Below are 19,518 nucleotides of genomic sequence, written 5' to 3' on the forward strand. Positions count from 1 at the left end.
GTTTGGAAAGACTTCCAGCTTCATCACGGAGTTTCTCTCGGTTTGTGGGCTCATCTAAAGGTAAACACCGAGCTAACTTTAATGTGAGTTCAGTTTATGTTGAGTTTAGCTCTGTTGAGAAATAATAGATTGCTTGGTATACAGTGGAGTTAGACAGACTGTAGAGTTTGTGATTGCTTGCAACATTACAATATGGCGGTTGCTAGGGGGTAGTGATGGCTCGCTTGAAGCTGAAGCTCTGCCAAGAACAATACTTTCCTTCAAAATAATCATCTGCGGTTCACTGAAGACCTGACGAGAGAGGACAAAGAAAACAGAGTGAAGCTGTGGCCCATTTTAAAGAAAGCACGTGAAGAAGGGAAATCTGCTTACTTTGTTGGAGGTCGAGGCTTTGTAAATGGTGCTGAAATTCACTCATAAACTCAATATTCCCTGACCCTCAGTTCTTCTCAGGTTTGTTTACAAGGTTTTCTTTATATTGATGTGCCTGATATCTGTAGGTGTCATGTTTGGTTGTTTAATTTGCTCTTCGATGTTAACAAAAAACAAACTTACTGTTAAATAGATATAACACTTTTTTTTGTTACGCTTTTATTAGGCGTCTAAAGTTTATTTATATATATACTGTATTCTGTGAACATTTTCATATTCTAGTGCTGATCTCTGTTAGGTTAAAAAGTTTAACTTCAATTTACATTTTAATACATATCTTTTCTTTGTCAATTTGTGTTCTTTGTTTTTTGTTTCTATTCATGCTAGGGGTCTTCGTAACAACTTAAAACGTAAAGCCACTTTTCTTTATGCAAAGCAACTTAAATCTGACTTTGTGTTTTTACAAGAATCTCATTCTACTATTAACGATGTTAGTTTTTGGCGATCTCAATGGGGAAATTCTATATGGTTATCTCATGGAACTGAACGATCAGCAGGGGTATCAATCCTAAAAAACAGATATAATGGGGATGTTTTACATACAGAATTTGATTCTGCAGGCCATTACATATGCCAAGTCATAAAATATAATGATTTAGTCTTAATTGTAACTAACATATATGGGTTTAACACGAAGCTAGAAAATAATCATTTATTTTTGACGATTGAAAAAAAAATATCTAGCTTGTTAAATAAATTTCCAAATGCAAAATTATTACTAGGTGGAGACTTTAACTGTATTACGGATGCTGAATTAGATAAATTTCCTCCAGGACATTCGAACAGAATTAGTACTACATTGAAGGCTGTTATGGTACACCTGAAACTCATAGACATTTGGAGATTCAAATATCCTCAGTCCAAAATGTTTACTTGGTGCAACAATTCTAACTCGAGACATTCAAGGATAGACTTTTGGTTAGTTTCGGAGAGTTTTGACAGCAATACCATAGATGTAGGTGCATGACCTTCTCCAGCAACAGATCATAAAGCCATATATATTAAAATAAATCTAACTTCTCTATCTAATTCTTCTGTTGTTAAATTTACATACTGGAAACTCAACAGCTCATTATTACAAAAAGACGATGTGAAAAAGGATCTTAAAGATCTGATCTCAAAATTTTGGTCTATAGCTCAAGAAGATTTAACGTATGGAAATAACTGGGAATTATTAAAATTTGAAATTGGCAAATATTTAAGGAAGGCTGGCAGCCTTAATGCGAAATCCAAAAGATTAGAGGAAGAAAATATAATCTCTCAAATTACACAGTTATCTAATAAACAAATTGACACTTTAACTGAAGAGGATAAATTGAACCTTGCTAAATTACAAGATAAATTAGATCGTTTATACTCAGACAAAGCAAAAGGAGCCTTAATCAGATCAAGATCTAAATGGCTTGAAGAAGGTGAGCGTAATTCTCATTATTTCTTCAGTTTAGAAAAGAAACACTCAAGCATAAATAATATTAGCAAATTAATGATAAATGGGGTTATAACAGAGGATTACCGATTAATCTCTAAACATTGTAGTCATTTCTATAAGGAACTTTATAGCTCTACATTTTCTCAGGAAGCTGCAGATCATCTCTTAGAATCGCTGAATGTTAAATCTATCAGCCAAGAAGATCCTATATTATGTGATCAACCCATCTCATTAGAAGAAGTCAAAAATGCAATTGGGCTACTAAAAAATAATAAATCTCCAGGTACGGATGGTCTTACTGCTGAATTATATAAAACTTTTTCTGAAGAGTTATCTCCCTTTCTTCTTGAGGTATTTGTAGAAAGCATAGGAAACCAACAACTTCCCACTACGATGAATCAAGGTTTGATTACGTTGATTCCGAAGCCTAATAAGGACCTATTAATGATTGATAATTGGAGACCAATTATTTGCTAAATAATGATTATAAAGTATTTGCTCTAATTATAGCTAACAGACTTAAGATGGTTCTTGAATCAGTTATTGATGAAACACAATCTGGCTTTATGCCCAAAAGACATATAACTAACAATATCAGATTGGTTTTAGATATTCTAGATTATTCTGACCTAATAAATTGCGATGGTTTCATATTATTTTTAGACTTTTACAAAGCCTTCGATACGGTGGAGCATGAATTTATATTTCAAGCTCTGGATAAGTATGGTTTTGGCTCTTACTTCTCTACAGCGATTAAAACATTATACCATAACAGTAACAGCAGTATTAAATTAACAAATGGTACTTCACCCAGATTTAACATACAAAGAGGGATAAGACAAGGCTGTCCCATTTCTCCATACCTGTTTTTGTTAATTGCCCAACTATTGTCTAACCATATAAAATCAAGCAATGTAAAAGGTATATCGCTAATTGGCAAAGATTTACTCATAACATAGTTAGTGGATGACACTAAAAGATGAATATCAAATCTTTATTGCTATTGAAACAATCTCCATGTTTTCCAAAGCTTCTGGATTGTACTTGAATATTCCTAAATGTGAACTTATGGCAATAAAAGAATGTTAGAAAACAGCTTTGTGTAACATTCCAATAAAACAAGAAGTTCGTTATTTGGGTATCACAATAACCAAAAACCAGGAAAGAAGAATCACTCAAAATTTCTATCCTATTCTAGAGAAACTCAAACACAGATTTAATCAGTGGCTCTTAAGAGATTTGTCGTTAAAAGGCAGAGTATTAATAACTAAAGCAGAAGGCATCTCTCGTCTTACATACGCTACATTGGCATTGCACCTTGATAATAAACTCATAAAAGAGGTTGATAAATTACTTTTCAACTTTATCTGGAAAAATAGGACACACTATGGAGGACTTAATGTGTTAGATTTTAACACTTTAAATAACACATTCAAAATAAATTGGTTAAAGAATCTAATTACTAAGCCTACTTCCATTTGGAATACTATACCTGTGTTTATGTTTTCTAAGTTAGGTGGCACTGAATTTTTCCTTACTTGTAATTTTGATATTGATAAAATCCCTTTAAAAATCTCCGCTTTTCATCGTCAAGCTTTTTTAGCATGGACTCTCATTTACAAGCATAACTGTAGTCCACACAGTTATTATATCTGGAATAACAAGGATATTTTATTTAAAAGAAAATCTCTCTTCTTAGATAGTTGGTTTAGGAATAACATTGTTTTAGTCAGCCAATTATTTGATTTGAATGGTACGCTTTTCTCCTATGAAGAATTTTGTTTACATTTCAATTTAGCTATAAATCGTCATGATTATACAAAAGTACTTGGATCAATACCATCAGGGGTTTGTATGCTGTTTAAGAATCAACCTAATATCACTTCATTCCACAGGCCGTTGGCATCTCCCATACAAACTTTTGTTGGCAAGATTTGCTTTTCTAAGCAATCTAAAAACAACAATAAATCGATCAGAGCTTTATTTCAGAGTAGTATAACCACAGTACCATATGTAATTTTTTTCTGGAACCGGCTGTCAAATGGTATTATGTGGAACGAAGTTTGGAGACTCCCTAATCAGTTTTTAATTACCAACAAAATTAAAGAAATTTCTTATAAATTAATACACAGAATTTATCCTTCTAAAGATTATCTTCAAAGCAAATTCAGTTTAGACATTGATACAAGCTGTAGCTTTTGTAAAACTTCCAAGGAATCTACTATACATCTTTTTTGGTTTTGTAACCTTGTACAAGATTTTTGGCAGAGTTTATGTGTTTTTATCTCAGAAAATGTATTTAAAGGATTTGTACTGTTTTGGAAATATGTTTTATTTGGTCTACACAAAAACCAAAGACAATTCAACTTAGGGCTGTGCGATATGACCAAAATCTCATATCCCGATATTAAGACATCTATCGTCCGATAACGATATAAATCACAAAAATGTAACATTTTCTGTAAATTCTGTGAATGTCGGGCAGCTCGTCTTGCGTGAAGAGTTTCCAGCTGGGCGTCGAGTACCTGGAGTCGAGTGTTTTAAGTGATGCATGAAACGATACATTTTACGATACGGCCGCCCTTTTCTTTGTGAGTATTTATTACACAGCGTGCTGCGGGGAAAAGCCTGTTCTAATGTTTGAGTCTAAGGTTTATTTTTTAGCACCTGACGGCTCTTTTTTGCTTCTCGTCCGTAAATACTCTGCATCTTTCACGTGATTCAGTTTATTTTGAAAAGTCTCAACAGGATCTTGAGCTTTATTGTGAAAGGTTTATGTGGAAAATAAACAAGCGGACACGAGGTGGTTTTACCGTCGTTGTTGCTAACGACAACGCATAAAAACAAGCGCTTGTCCTTCTGTAGTGTGGTTATATTAAATATAAGAGAAAGAGTGAACTTTAGGAAATTAATATAGCCACTACAGTGACCATCAAAATAATGAAAAAATATTGCCGTAAACAGTTTATTTTGCGACACCACGAAACAAACGATAGAGTAAAATGAAACGATAGACGTTTTTATATTGTCATCCGATATATATCGTTATATCGAACAGCCCTAATTCAACTTTGATAATAGATATATGATTAACTTGTTAATTTTAATGGCTAAATTTCATATTCACAAGTCCAAATATTTAGGAAGACATCCCTCTTTTTATGTATTCTCCTTTGAACTTGTACAGTATCTTAATTCAATTAAGAACTCCACTAACCCAAAAGCTATAAAAACTATTGGTGTTTGTGAAAAAATCAAGATCTTTCAATCACTTTATTCTTTGGCTTGATCAGTTACTTTCCCCCTAGCATATGTATATTGTTGGTTCTGAATACTGTTCTTGTATTTGTTTGTCTATGGTATACAATTCTTTTGTAAGTACAACACCATTATTGTGGTACTGTTTAATTCCATTTTGTATTGTACTGATGTTTAAATAAAGGTTTTGGAAAAAAAAAAAAAAAAAGCTTGAAGCTGAAGCTCCGATGCGTGTGTCAAAAAAATCAACACACTGGGCGTTTCTCAATATGCGTACTTGTGCGTACTTGCGTTCTCGTTGTTACGGGTTCGAAATTGAGGATGAGAGTAAAACAATGATAGTCCAGAAAAGGCCGTTCAAACAATTGATTTTAATGAATGCACGCAGCGTGGAGAGGTGCAAACTGCAAAACAGTTGTACATCTCTGCCCAAAATACACTCTAGATTGCTTTTATAACATCAGGGTATTGTAACGCCCCTTCTTGCGTTTACAAGCACATAATTTGCATGTACAGAACATTCATGTATTTTAAGAATTAAATGCAAACACAGAGGTTCCTCCTTGTGGCATACTCTTAAGAATATGGTGATGATCTAAGGCCTTTGAGGTCACCATGGACTGGACATCCTTCCGTCACCTGTAACTAAGCAAACTCAAATACCACAAGAAGCTGAATACATTCAGGCCTTTGCTCAGCTACTATTTTACTCTACCAATATACTCAGCATATGAGTTATGATATATATATATATATAACTCAATCATTTTAAAGTAGTTGTAACTGCACCTGTAATAAACATGTTAATATTTGATTAGGATAACCCCTATAATATAAATTATAACATAATGCCAGCAGCTTCAATAAACACTTGATGATGAAATGATAATTAATGCAATGATAAGATGATGGTTATGTAAAATAATCCCTGTAATTCCACAATTCCCCTTTTGACGTCTTCCAAAGACGTCACTACACCATTCCCAGGTCCACTACCTTCGCTCTGACCCTCTCTAGCCGCCCCTGACTCAGCAAATCCGACAACAACCTCATGTCCTCTAGGTGGTCCAGCAATAAAACACCAGCCCCCACTTGAAAACACTTCATGCTTAGGTAATCTCCGCTCCTTTTCTGGGTCCTCTCTAGTGGAAATCTTCTCCTGTAAGGGATAGAAAACAAACAACCTTTCTCTGCTACACCTTACTAACTTACTGTGTTCATCTCAGGTTCCTGTCATTATTCAAAGTTGGTTCACAATATCATATCAGGCAAAATCACAAACCCTACTGCCACGTCTACTTTGTTAAGCTCTTCAGTTAGACTCTGTACCGGTTTGCCAATCTGTGTGTACATGCCTCTACACTTTTAATGTCTAAATGCACATCTGGATGTATGTGCACTTGTATGTCTATCTGCATCTATGAGTCAGTGGTTTTTCAGAAAAAAGGCGTTAAAGTGAAGAATGTTTCCTGACAATTAACTCCTGATCCTCAAGGAACTTTCCTGTTTGCCGAACTTCCTAGGTTTGGCCTTTTACACTTTTACTAAAGAAATTTTAACAAAGCCCAAAAAGATTTTTATTTTACTCCTGTGCTTGACAGGTTAAGCGAAGTTGTTTTTTGCTTTGTTTTGAAATTTTTCCCTTCTGTGTGTGTGTGTACATAAGTAAGAATATGATAATCAACATAAGATCCCTGGTTTGCAAATGATTTTCTGCCCCCGCTGCAGGGCAACATCATTTGTGGTGAGTCTATGTTGGCTAGTTTAATACAGATATGTAACAGTTGCTTGATTGCATGGCCCACTCAGAGTTGCACAGTTTTAATGTATGTGGAGAGTGTTTTCACAGTTTAAACATAGGTTACTCACATTTCTAGCCTGATTGTTTCCCAATAAAAGTGAAATCAAACATTACATTTGATTTTACTTATGTATTTTCCTGTTCTGGGCTCTATCCATTATATTAACTTTATTTAATCTCAATACTCTTTATGTGTGTGAGCAACGCTTTTAGTCTTATTAAACACAACCCAAGTAAAATGCACACCATCCCCATGTCAGCCTAAATCTCCGCTAAAAAGCACACTTCAAAGTTTTCTATCTGGATTTACGCCTCTTTTGGCCTCAAGCATATACATAACATGCCAAGGTTACTGTTAATGCCCGTTAGACAAGTTTCCATTATCTGCAACATTTTGTTTCACCCGGCTCACCCTCACACATTTCCTGTTCACTTATTGCATATTTATCTTTAACACCATTTACCTCAGTAGTTGCTAAGCAGAAACAAAGCAACCTGTGGTCCACCTTTACCCTGTAAAATAAACCCCTGTTATGATTGTGTCTGTAAGCATGTTTTGCATTCATTCATTACACTCCGCCATTCCTACAAGTTAGGAGCTGTAAAGTTGAAAGCTGCATCAAGTCCAGGCCTTTGGCCTGGCCTATATTTAAATCATGTGTGTTTGTAAGCGCCGCATGCAATTCACCTGCTATGTTCTCATCTTCCCTCAACATGTATCACCTGGACACTCTCACCAGTGAAGCTTAAAACCCTCTTGGATAGAACATCAACTCTAAACAAGCACAGTTATGCATTGTGTATAAAATTAACTCAACCTCATGCTAACCTACATAAGTACCTGTCTTAAGAGAGACCTCTGCACAGCTCAGACGCCAGTTGCAAGAGCTCTCTAACATTAGAATCATCAACTGTGACTTATATAGTGTTATTTCGGTACTTTATACTTCACACATTTTTGAACGTTGTTTATATGGGGAGTTCCTCTTTTGTGTCTATATTTATTAATATGCCTTGTGCACTAAAGCTTCCTGTTTTTCAGTCTGGCCGAGCACTCGTTTGTGAGTATAAACTGGCCTCTACAAGCCTTCATTAGCAGATACACATTACAAATACTTCATATATACAGAGAAAAACCCAATAATCCACATTTCACTATTTTGTTCTTTGGTTCAGATTTGGATTCTGTATTGTTCTTCATTTGTTATTATTTATGTTTAGATTGTTTATTGCTAATCTTGGTTTGTTGTTGTCTGTTTGGGAGCTGACATAGTCTCTATAAATGAACTTCTTTTTGGTGGAGTAGCATCAGGAGAGAAGCTCCAGAGAGGCATCTTCCATGTTAAACACTAAAATATAACATAAGAGATCTTCTCAACGTGTTGTATATTTTAATATTTCCTTATTATTTTGTCATAAAATAAATCAACCAAATAACTTAAGCTGTGTGACAGCACCTTGCGTTTACGCCAGGCTGTGAACTGCCCTAAATCTACTTGCTACACCCCCTTTTCACCTAGTTTAATTTTTTTTCAATCCTAATTTAAACTATTCCTGACTTCCCTCAATGCACACTGTAAAGTGTAAAAGATACAATTAGCTTTCTCCTGGTAAAAGGTCCTACATTATTTTCTCTACCTTTGGAAACATCCTCTATCGAGTTAACCCATTTCATTTTTCAAACTTAGGCCTGATTTCTTCGCCCCTTTAACGGGTAGCGCATATCCGGTCTGAACACTGTGTTTGGGCAATTTCTTAATTGTTGCAGGATTTCTATGTTATGTAAAGTTCCTCTCATCCCTTTTATGCTTCCATTATAACCTGTGTCTAACAAGCTTTTGATCTTCTTTGTAATATAAACAACTCGGTGTATTTGTGCTCTGTTCTTCTCCTTTCTCTCGTCTGATCATCTCAAGTACGTCCTGTACCAAATTTGCTTCCTCTTTTCAAGCCCCACATTTAATTACAAGCTCAAACATATTTGCCCTATATTGCTGTCTCGACGTGTTTCCTGTCAACTTAACAGAGTTATTCTCAAACTCAGAGCTGAGGTTCCCCTTTTCTAAGTCTGTCTGTTCTACAAGAGAGCAAGTCGGTAAACAAGTTTATCATCACAAAGGTTATTAGGCAAAGGTCACGTAGACATTTGCCTAGTAACCCTAAAAGAACACATTTCATGTAGCTAATCGCATATATTAACACCCCCCTTTTTGTGACACATCTCATGTGTTACAAACTCAAAATCCTTCACTCAGGTTAGGGAATTAAAAGAAAAGTTTAGTCCTATCATATTATGTATAAATGCTCCGGAGCTTCAAACCTGTATTTAAGGAATGAAATCAAATTAATCATCATGTCAAATCTTTTCTTGGCTCCATCCACAGCCTGCATCCTTGAAACGTCCTAGAAACAAAAACCTGTGTGTTAACCAGAACATCACCTTTTATACTCAGTTTATCCACTTATGATCCAACCTGTATTATAACAGAAAAGTTAAAACAGAACAATTATCAGTCATGTGTCCAACCTTAGTCCAGTCTTTTGTCAGTGTCCAGTCGGTCCAACCTATGGTCTGCCTGGTCCGTCCAGTCACCATCCATTTACACACATTCACTCACATGCATTAACATCAGGTATTGCTGACAGTGGAGACTATCTCGCAAATATTCAGTCTTCACTCTCAGCAACATCAACTCATTTATTTGTTTTACTTTGTTTTTAAGAAAATAGTTCTTTCTGCTTTTAGACTGGATTGGCTCGCGGCAATCCTTTTACTTTGTCAGCGCTGTTATCCACTCTTTTGCAGGCCTGCTTACAACAAAAATGAGAAAAAAGAGAGCTGAGTATTAGCTCATCAAAGTACAAAACAAAATCACCTGACAGGTTTTTCTTTATAAGTGCACTGTTATAAAAACTATGGGCCCTTTTAGACATGTCCATGTTTATCAAAACTCCCTCTATTAAAAATAAAACAACAACCTCAAAAATCTTCAACAATCTTAAATTTCACCCATAGAACACACCCAAAACGTAAAAAAGCTACACCGTTTTGTACACGAGATCCCCCTTTAAGCACTTTACCAAACTCACATTCAACCTTAACATATAAGCACGTTCTCACAATATGTCAACACTAATTTATACACCTCCTAATCAAATTTGCACCTCTGAACAATCTACCCTCCTTTAAGGCCTCAATCACACACACACAGGAAGCTCCTCTGTCCACATTCACACGAGCTCTCAAACTTTTTCCATACTCAGCCATATCTCAACAATTTAACTTGGCAAAATAAATACATGTTTAAACTTTATCACATTATTCGATTATTTTCATTTTCTTTCTATACTAATCACTTACTCTGATCAATCAGTGCAAGAGCACTCCTGAGTCACTCTTATAAACACTTTAATCACTTTATTAAACATTCACACCATTCTATCACTCATACAAGTAGCAAGCCGATCTTCATTGCGTATGTTTGTGTGTGCTATTTTGCATATATGGCTTCACAGTCTCACAGACACTTTCCCATTCTCCAGTTAAAGAGTCAGTTTCTCCGTCCCCGAATCACTAACCCCAACTTTAATTTCCCACCTTAAATCACAGCCCTCCTGGCCTTCCGCCAGCAGTTAGGGCTTGCTCTCAGGTTCCTGGACACTGTAAACAATTCAACCAGAAACTTGCCTTAACATATCCATTCATGTTAACCTGTAATTTCTTCAGACTCCTGCATCTGGAGAATTGGCCTGGGTCTGCTTTACTCCTGAAAATAACAAACTAAGACATTTTCATTATTATCACGGACGCCTAAACGACCCACTTCTTTTTCTAGTCAAAAATACCAATTATGCCATGTATGTAAGCGTGTTCTTCCTTGCGTTTTATGTTAATTGAATGTAAGCTGCTTCTTCATTGCATCCTTATGTATTCATTGCATTTTCATGTATTCATATTTAATTTATGCATCTTTTCACTGAGCTCTAGATTCAAACTATCTCACTTCTGATTCATTTCAAAAATAATCTTACATGTAACAATTTGTATGTGTGTTTTCTATTCATTAAGGTAATAACAATTATTTCTTTCATTATTCTTACCTTTTCTAATGTTTACCTCTTTGTTATGCTATGGTGGACATCCCTAAACAATTCATGAGTTCAGGTTTCAATTTTCAATCCAATCATCTCCTATCTTCTCGCAGTCAAACTCGTCCAGCTTCATCTCTCACTGGTCCTCTCTGCACAATGTCCTATTCGGGCTTCAAAGCTCCAGCAAACACAGTCTCAACTCGGCTGCTGTCTTCTTCTCTGTTCCTTTACAGTCTTTCTTTCAGATTAAGTCCCAGCATGGCAAAATATCACTCAATGTCCAGTGCTCTTCCACAATTCTTTATCCCACTGTTCAACTGCCCAGCCTGTATTTTCACAGTACATGTTACATTACACTTACATGCTGCTGCTGGTCGTCAGTCGTCATCAGTGTTACTGGATCAGTGGCACTGTCGTTTGCCTGCTGTATTCAAGTCCACGATGTTCTATCGGTCTTCATCAGGCGATTAACTGTCCTTTGAACTTCTTCTCCGCTTCAGGGACAAAGTGAGAGATCCAGCCACACAATTTCGAGCCAAAACTGGCTTATTCTCCCAATTCTTTTAATCTACTTTTCTGCTGCTGAACTCAAGGTTGCAAAGTTGAAAGACGCCCACCTGTATTGACACACTAAACCATATAATTAGTATTATATTCATTTTTTCTTAAAGGCTTCATTTGCTTCATGTGCCTAGAGTTAAATCTCTCTCTCTGTGTTCTTTCTGTACACACTCAGTTCCCATATATGGGCATGCACAGTTCCTGTTCACTATTTCCTGTCGCTGCAGCCCCGGTACATAGAGCAATATTTCCTGTTCCTCAAACTAATCTAACTCCTTTGTTTTTGTTTTCTTGAATTAAAACACTTTCAAACTTTAGCACATCCTACTTTTCATCACACAAGAAATATATTTCACACTCCTTTATTCCATACACACCTTTTAAATGCTCTAACCTCTTTCAGACGCCATAAATCGTCTCACACGCACTGCCTTTCTCTCTCTCAGACTTCCCTTTTCACTTACTCAGACAAATCACCCAGTCACTCAAATCAAATACTGACAGCATTCACACAGTTAAAATCACACAAAATACGCTTTCATACAAGTATTTTGGACATGCCTTCCATGATCAGAAAGAGCAAGTCAAAAGAAAAAGAAAAAGAAAACTGAAACCTCTCATAACATCACTGAAGGTCAAATATCTTCATAGACCCAAAAGTAAGCATATTATTTCCCTAATCAAAAGTCAAACCGTTACTCACAGTAATTTTAATCTCACAGCCTTTGTGTTTTGAGTCATGGTCAGTGGCCCCTATTTCACAGCAAACACGCACCTCTGTTTCAACCAGCCCTGTCTGACCATCCGTTATTGGAGTCAACACAAGACTAAACGTAAAGCCAGTCATATCTCTGCTATCTTCTTCCAAAACTCCATGGTCTGTTTCCTCCATGGAGTGTACAGGTTACATTACAAAACTACATTTGAAAGCCACTCGCACACATGCAAAATGAGACAGACATGTATTATAAAGTAGTCATCGATTTAACAACCGTAATGCCAACAAAGTAGAAATAAAAGCAATTCTTCCCTTAAAACACCAATATAAGTCGTCCTTAACCCAGTCTCTGCAGTCAGTCATTAGTTACTCATTAGTAAACAGGAAATGTCAGTCTAAATAAGTCGCAGGCATCTAATTTACATAAACACAGACACACTCTCAAAATAACCAGCCGGCTGCAGTGCCTGTGACAGGCAAAGCCTATACACAAACAAAGAAATTATAACATAGAGACGTCTGATAAATTAAATAGTATTTACAAGGCCTTAAATTGCACAACCTACATAATTTAGACAAAATTTGAATTAACCCTCCAAGGGACAAACTCCAAGTTTTTGATAATCAATGACCCAGTATCAGGTCCAACCTATGTCTGGTCTAATTGCTAAAGTTCCTAAGTCAATTTAAAAGCGTCCAACGCCCAAGGTCCAACCTTTATTACCCAAACAAAGTGCAAACACCGTTCCAAACGGTCAACTGATCCAATCAGTAGCTATTTTGGACCGTCCCCAGTTGTCCACGATTGCCAATCGGACTATCCCGTCAACGGAAAATCCTGAGCGTCCTCAGGAAATTTGGAGCGTCACCTCCGAACACTGCACTTTCTTAGAACTTCCCACAGTTCCGTTCTAGAATAATTTATATGTATTTTAAAGACATCCCACGAGACCACAAAACCGACTGTATCGATGTCCAAGCCCAGCTTTATATTCAATTATAACTGTATAACCATATACAGATATCAAATGACCTATTCTCTAAATTCAGTAGTCCAACTACTTTAACTTCTCTTTCCTTAGCAGTCCAACTGCATTTCCTTTAATCAGTACTGTCACTTAACCTTATATTATCATTACTTCAACTTCAATTCTCATGAGATTTTCACCAAAATCAAAACAGACTTTTACCAGTAATTTTCAGTGAGTAGACTTTCAATTTTGTCAGACCCAATTCAGCACTGTTTGGAAATAATTCAACAGGTAGTGCCTTACCTTTGAATAAGCCGGCTTATGTCCACTCACTTCGACCACTGACTCGTGTCTGCCTGTTTGAGCACCTTGGACCCTCTCAGTCTCAACCTCCAACTTTTCTCCCTCAACCGGCCAATGCACCAAATGTTACGGGTTCGAAATTGAGGATGAGAGTAAAACAATGATAGTCCAGAAAAGGCCGTTCAAACAATTGATTTTAATGAATGCACGCAGCGTGGAGAGGTGCAAACTGCAAAACAGTTGTACATCTCTGCCCAAAATACACTCTAGATTGCTTTTATAACATCAGGGTATTGTAACGCCCTTCTTGCGTTTACAAGCACATAATTTGCATGTACAGAACATTCATGTATTTTAAGAATTAAATGCAAACACAGAGGTTCCTCCTTGTGGCATACTCTTAAGAATATGGTGATGATCTAAGGCCTTTGAGGTCACCATGGACTGGACATCCTTCCGTCACCTGTAACTAAGCAAACTCAAATACCACAAGAAGCTGAATACATTCAGGCCTTTGCTCAGCTACTATTTTACTCTACCAATATACTCAGCATATGAGTTATGATATATATATATATATAACTCAATCATTTTAAAGTAGTTATAACTGCACCTGTAATAAACATGTTAATATTTGATTAGGATAACCCCTATAATATAAATTATAACATAATGCCAGCAGCTTCAATAAACACTTTGATGAAATGATAATTAATGCAATGATAAGATGATGGTTATGTAAAATAATCCCTGTAATTCCACATCGTGTACTCGTGATACGTCATCGGTCTCCGACTGATGACGTACTGTTCCAATTCGAAGTACGCATCAAGCCGAGAACACGAAAAATGTGTTCTCGCTCCGCCCGTTTAATCGAGCATGCATCGGTGTGGACTTGGTACAGCTAAATATCCCAGAATGCATTTCGTCCAAAACTCAACAGCGGACTCCCGGCACATCGTACGTACTCACTGAGAACGCGAGTACGTACTCGCGTACTTGAGAATTGAGAAACGGCCACTGCTTCAGAAGCACTGTGTCGAAGCTTGATTCGTTTGGCCAGAGTCACGTGATCAGTGACGTCCGAAGCTTCATTTAGAACCTAGCTGATTCGGTATCTGATTCACTGGTTTATAAGCAGGTGAATCATTCGCGGGATTTGATGTGTTTTGATGGTGACAGATAGCGAACCACTGATATTTCTACTGAGAGATTTGGAGCCAGCGCGGAATAGAGGAGGTTCTGTTGTGTGGGAGAATTTTGAGTTGATTCTGGTCAGTCGGGTGGGTTTTCCAGCTTTGTGTTCTGGCCGTTTGCTTTTGTTTTGTATGTGTTTATTTTATCTGACAACGGGAAAAACTTAAAATGTCAAAAATCTGCTTTTCATAATATAAATATCATTAAATAACTTTAGAAAGACTTCCATTTGACTCGTAACAATTAATTTTATAAAAAGATATATTTTATGTTTTAAATAATCTTAAAATGTTAGTCCAGAAAATGTGCAGCAATTTAATTTATTTATTCTCTTTAGCTGATAGTTTGTGGAGCCATAACTGCATCTCTACCAGTTTTTCTGCACTCCAGCCTCCTCTGTGCCATGTGAAGGGATTTTCCTTAAGGCAGGAGAAATTATCTCCACGAAAAGGAACAGGTTCGGCCATCGCACAGTGGAACAAATTCTCTTCTTAAATAAAAATGAAAAAGGGTTACCTTAAATGCATCATGTTTTTAATTTGCAAGTTCATAAGCATTTTCCCTTTCCATTTCACAATCAATTCTGCCCCCAGGCCAAAAATATGTATAGGAAAATTTCCCTAATATAATATTATTTATAAATATACCCGTCTAGCAATTAATTGCATAAGTACATGGAGGCAGGACCTCAGAGCAGAAGCATACTCCATAATGTGCATTATTATATGTATGTTTTATGTAACGTGGTATTTTTCAATTATTGGAAGGTTTACTGGTCAAAATTATTTATTAAACAAATAAACCACATTTTTTAACACCAAAAAATACACGTTCAAAGCAACACAACAGCAGCCCAATATCAGACAGAATTCCACTCTGTAGAGTGGGCAATCATGAAGCAGTTGGTTTTATTTTGTGGATTCAAGCTGCTCTTCATATTTTTGGCCACAAGATGTCACCAGAGAGGACTGTGTTGAAAAGCTTCGAGTAATGAACCGTTTTTCAATACAAGCTTCAGTGCTTCAGAAAGCTTCATTTGGCCATCACTATTAGAGGGTAAGAATACATACAGAAAAATAGGCTGTATCCCAATTCAGGGTCTGCAGCCTTAAAGGCGGCATTTTAAGGCCGATTACGTCACCGCGACGCGGCGAAGGCTGGCTATATATATATATATATATATATATATATATATATATATATATATATATGACTCAATGCCCCACAGCTGGATACTGGAATGCCTAGAATTGTACAAGATCAACAGGACCCTAAGAGCCTTCATCAGGAACTCAATGGGAATGTGGCACACAACACTAGAGGCCAACTCCAAGCCCATAGCACAAGTCACCATCAAGTGCGGGATCTACCAAGGAGATGCTCTGTCCCCACTGCTGTTCTGCATAGGCCTGAACCCCCTCAGTGAGATCATTAACAAGACTGGCTACGCATACCGGCTACAGAATGGAGCAGTTGTCAGCCACCTCCTGTACATGGATGACATCAAGCTGTATGCCAAGAGTGAACGAGACATCGATTCACTGATACACACTACCAGGCTATACAGCAATGACATTGGAATGTCATTCGGACTGGAGAAGTGTAGTCGGATGGTAACAAAGAGAGGGAAGGTAGTCAGAACTGAGGGGATTGAACTACCAGAAGGCAACATTGCAGACATAGAGGACAGTTACAAGTACCTGGGGATCCCACAGGCGAATGGGAACCATGAAGAGGCCGCTAGGAAAGCTGCAACCACCAAGTACCTGCAGAGGGTCAGGCAAGTCCTGAGGAGTCAGCTGAACGGTAAGAACAAGATCCGGGCAATCAACACCCACGCCCTGCCCGTGATCAGGTACCCTGCTGGGGTAATAGGCTGGCCAAAGGAGGAGATAGAAGCCACTGACATCAAGACAAGAAAGCTCCTTACCATGCATGGAGGGTTTCACCCCAAGTCCAGCACCCTGAGGTTGTACGCTAAGCGGAAGGAAGGGGGCGGGGACTGGTGAGTGTCAGCACCACAGTCCAGGATGAGACAAGAAACATCCACGAATACATCACGAAGATGGCCCCAACTGACAGTGTGCTCAGTGAATACCTCAGGCAGCAGAAACCCAAGAAAGAGGAGGAAGGCGAGGAACCATCATGGAAGGACAGGCCCTGCACGGTATGTACCACCGGCAGATAGAGGAGGTGGCTGATATCCAGAAATCCTACCAGTGGCTGGACAAAGCTGGACTGAAAGACAGCACAGAGGCACTAATCATGGCAGCACAAGAACAAGCTCTGAGTACAAGATCCATAGAGGCTGGGGTCTATCACACCAGGCAAGACCCCAGGTGCAGGCTGTGTAAAGATGCCCCAGAGACAATCCAGCACATAACAGCAGGGTGCAAGATGCTAGCAGGCAAGGCATACATGGAACGCCATAACCAAGTGGCCGGCATAGTGTACAGGAACATCTGTGCCGAGTATAACCTGGAAGTCCCAAGGTCAAAATGGGAGACACCCCAAGGGTGATGGAGAATGACCGAGCTAAGATCCTGTGGGACTTCCAGATACAGACGGACAAAATGGTGGTGGCAAACCAACCGGACATAGTGGTGGTAGACAAACAGAAGAAGACGGCTGTAGTGATCGATGTAGCGGTTCGAATGACAGCAATATCAGGAAGAAGGAACACGAGAAGCTGGAGAAATACCAAGGGCTCAGAGAAGAGCTCGAGAGGATGTGGAGGGTGAAGGTAACTGTGGTCCCCGTGGTAATCGGAGCACTAGGTGCGGTGACTCCCAAGCTAGGCGAGTGGCTCCAGCAGATCCCGGGAACAACATCGGAGATCTCTGTCCAGAAGAGCGCAGTCCTGGGAACAGCTAAGATACTGCGCAGGGACCCTCAAGCTCCCAGGCCTCTGGTAGAGGACCCGAGCTTGAATATATATATATATATATATATATATATATATATATATATATATATATATATATATATATATATATATATGTATATATATATATATATATGTATATATATATATATGTATATATATATATATATATATATATATATATATATATATATATATATATATATATATATATATATATATATATATATATATATATATATATATATATATATATATATATATGTATGTGTATATATGTATGTATATATATATGTATATATATATATGTATGTATATATATATATATATATATATATATGTATATATATATATATATATATATGTATATATATATATATATATATATATATATATATATATATATATATATATATATATATATATATATATATATATATATATATATATATATATATATATATATATATATATATATATATATATATATATATATATATATATATATATGTATATGTGTGTGTGTATGTATGTGTGTGTATATATATATGTATGTATATATATATAATGTGTGTATATATATATAATGTGTGTATGTATGTGTGTATGTATATATACAGTGGCTTGCAAAAGTATTCGGCCCCCTTGAACTTTTCCACATTTTGTCACATTACAGCCACAAACATGAATCAGTTTTATTGGAATTCCACGTGAAAGACCAACACAAAGTGGTGTACACGTGAGAAGTGGAACGAAAATCATACATGATTCCAAACATTTTTTACAAATAAATAACTGAAAAGTGGGGTGTGCGTAATTATTCAGCCCCCTGAGTCAATACTTTGTAGAACCAGCTTTTGCTGCAATTACAGCTGCCAGTCTTTTAGGGTATGTCTCTACCAGCTTTGCACATTTAGTCTAAGTGCTTTTTGTTTAGATGAACTGCTGGACTTCCAGACCAGCAGGTTTAGGGAAGTCTTTATGGGGTCACACTCTGACCTCACACACACACACACACACACACACACACACATCCACATTCCAATGTAAGGAACAAACACCTACTGATGTATAAATAAAGACCAGGGCAGTGGCAGAGCGCGAGTCCCTGAGATCTCACTCCAGTGCGAGTGCTCTGTGGCTGCCCTTGCATGCAAGTAAAACTGTGTTTCTCCTCTCTGATTCGAAGCTGAAGAAGTGTTTAAGAATATATCTCTTGACAATGTGTGTGTGTGTGTGTGTGTGTGTGTATTTTTGTGTGTGTGTCCCAGCTGAGTAACAGGAGTCTGGTGGAGCAACAGAGGAACAATTTCAACCATTTGGACTCAGCTCAGCCACTACAGAGGAAACAATGACTTCAACACAAAAGGTGAGAAAAATATCACAGTTGCAATGTTATTGAAACTGTGTGCACAGCTGGATGGTTTTTAAAAACACGTTAACAGCAGCTTTATCTTTTGCATCCTGGGCTCATCCATATATACAGAATCTACATTCACAACCAGAAACCACTGAAGTTAGAAGAAAATACAAAGATCATATTTTATGAGCACACATTGAAACAACAATATCATCAGTTATTTCTTCAATAATGTAATTTTCATTACAACTCTCATTGTAGCACATCATTGTAATGTGATCCACCACCTTCTGGTGGCAGTAAACACACCTACAATGTGTTTGTTGACATGTTTGATTCCACTGATGGAGGGAGTTTCAGTTTGTTCCATGACTGCATTTCACTCACTGCCTCTGTTTGTATCTCTGTCACTGCAGGACCAACATGGAGCGAGAAGTCAGCGCTCTCAGGAGGCGGACAAACGTCACAGAAGAAAGGGAGAGAAAACCTACAGCTGTGATGAGTGTGGGAAG

General features: G+C 37.3%; 1 long non-coding RNA gene across 1 annotated transcript; it reads left to right on the forward strand.

Annotated features, from left to right (window-relative positions):
* Nucleotides 1–19,482, forward strand: LOC120438281. The gene is made up of 3 exons (XR_005611766.1): nucleotides 1–60; nucleotides 18,918–19,015; nucleotides 19,423–19,482. It is a non-coding gene; the product is annotated as an uncharacterized LOC120438281 (long non-coding RNA).
* Nucleotides 19,483–19,518: the final 36 nt, after the last annotated feature.

The sequence above is a fragment of the Oreochromis aureus genome, linkage group 3 (genome assembly GCF_013358895.1).
Source record: "Oreochromis aureus strain Israel breed Guangdong linkage group 3, ZZ_aureus, whole genome shotgun sequence".
In the NCBI taxonomy this organism is placed as follows: domain Eukaryota; kingdom Metazoa; phylum Chordata; class Actinopteri; order Cichliformes; family Cichlidae; genus Oreochromis; species Oreochromis aureus.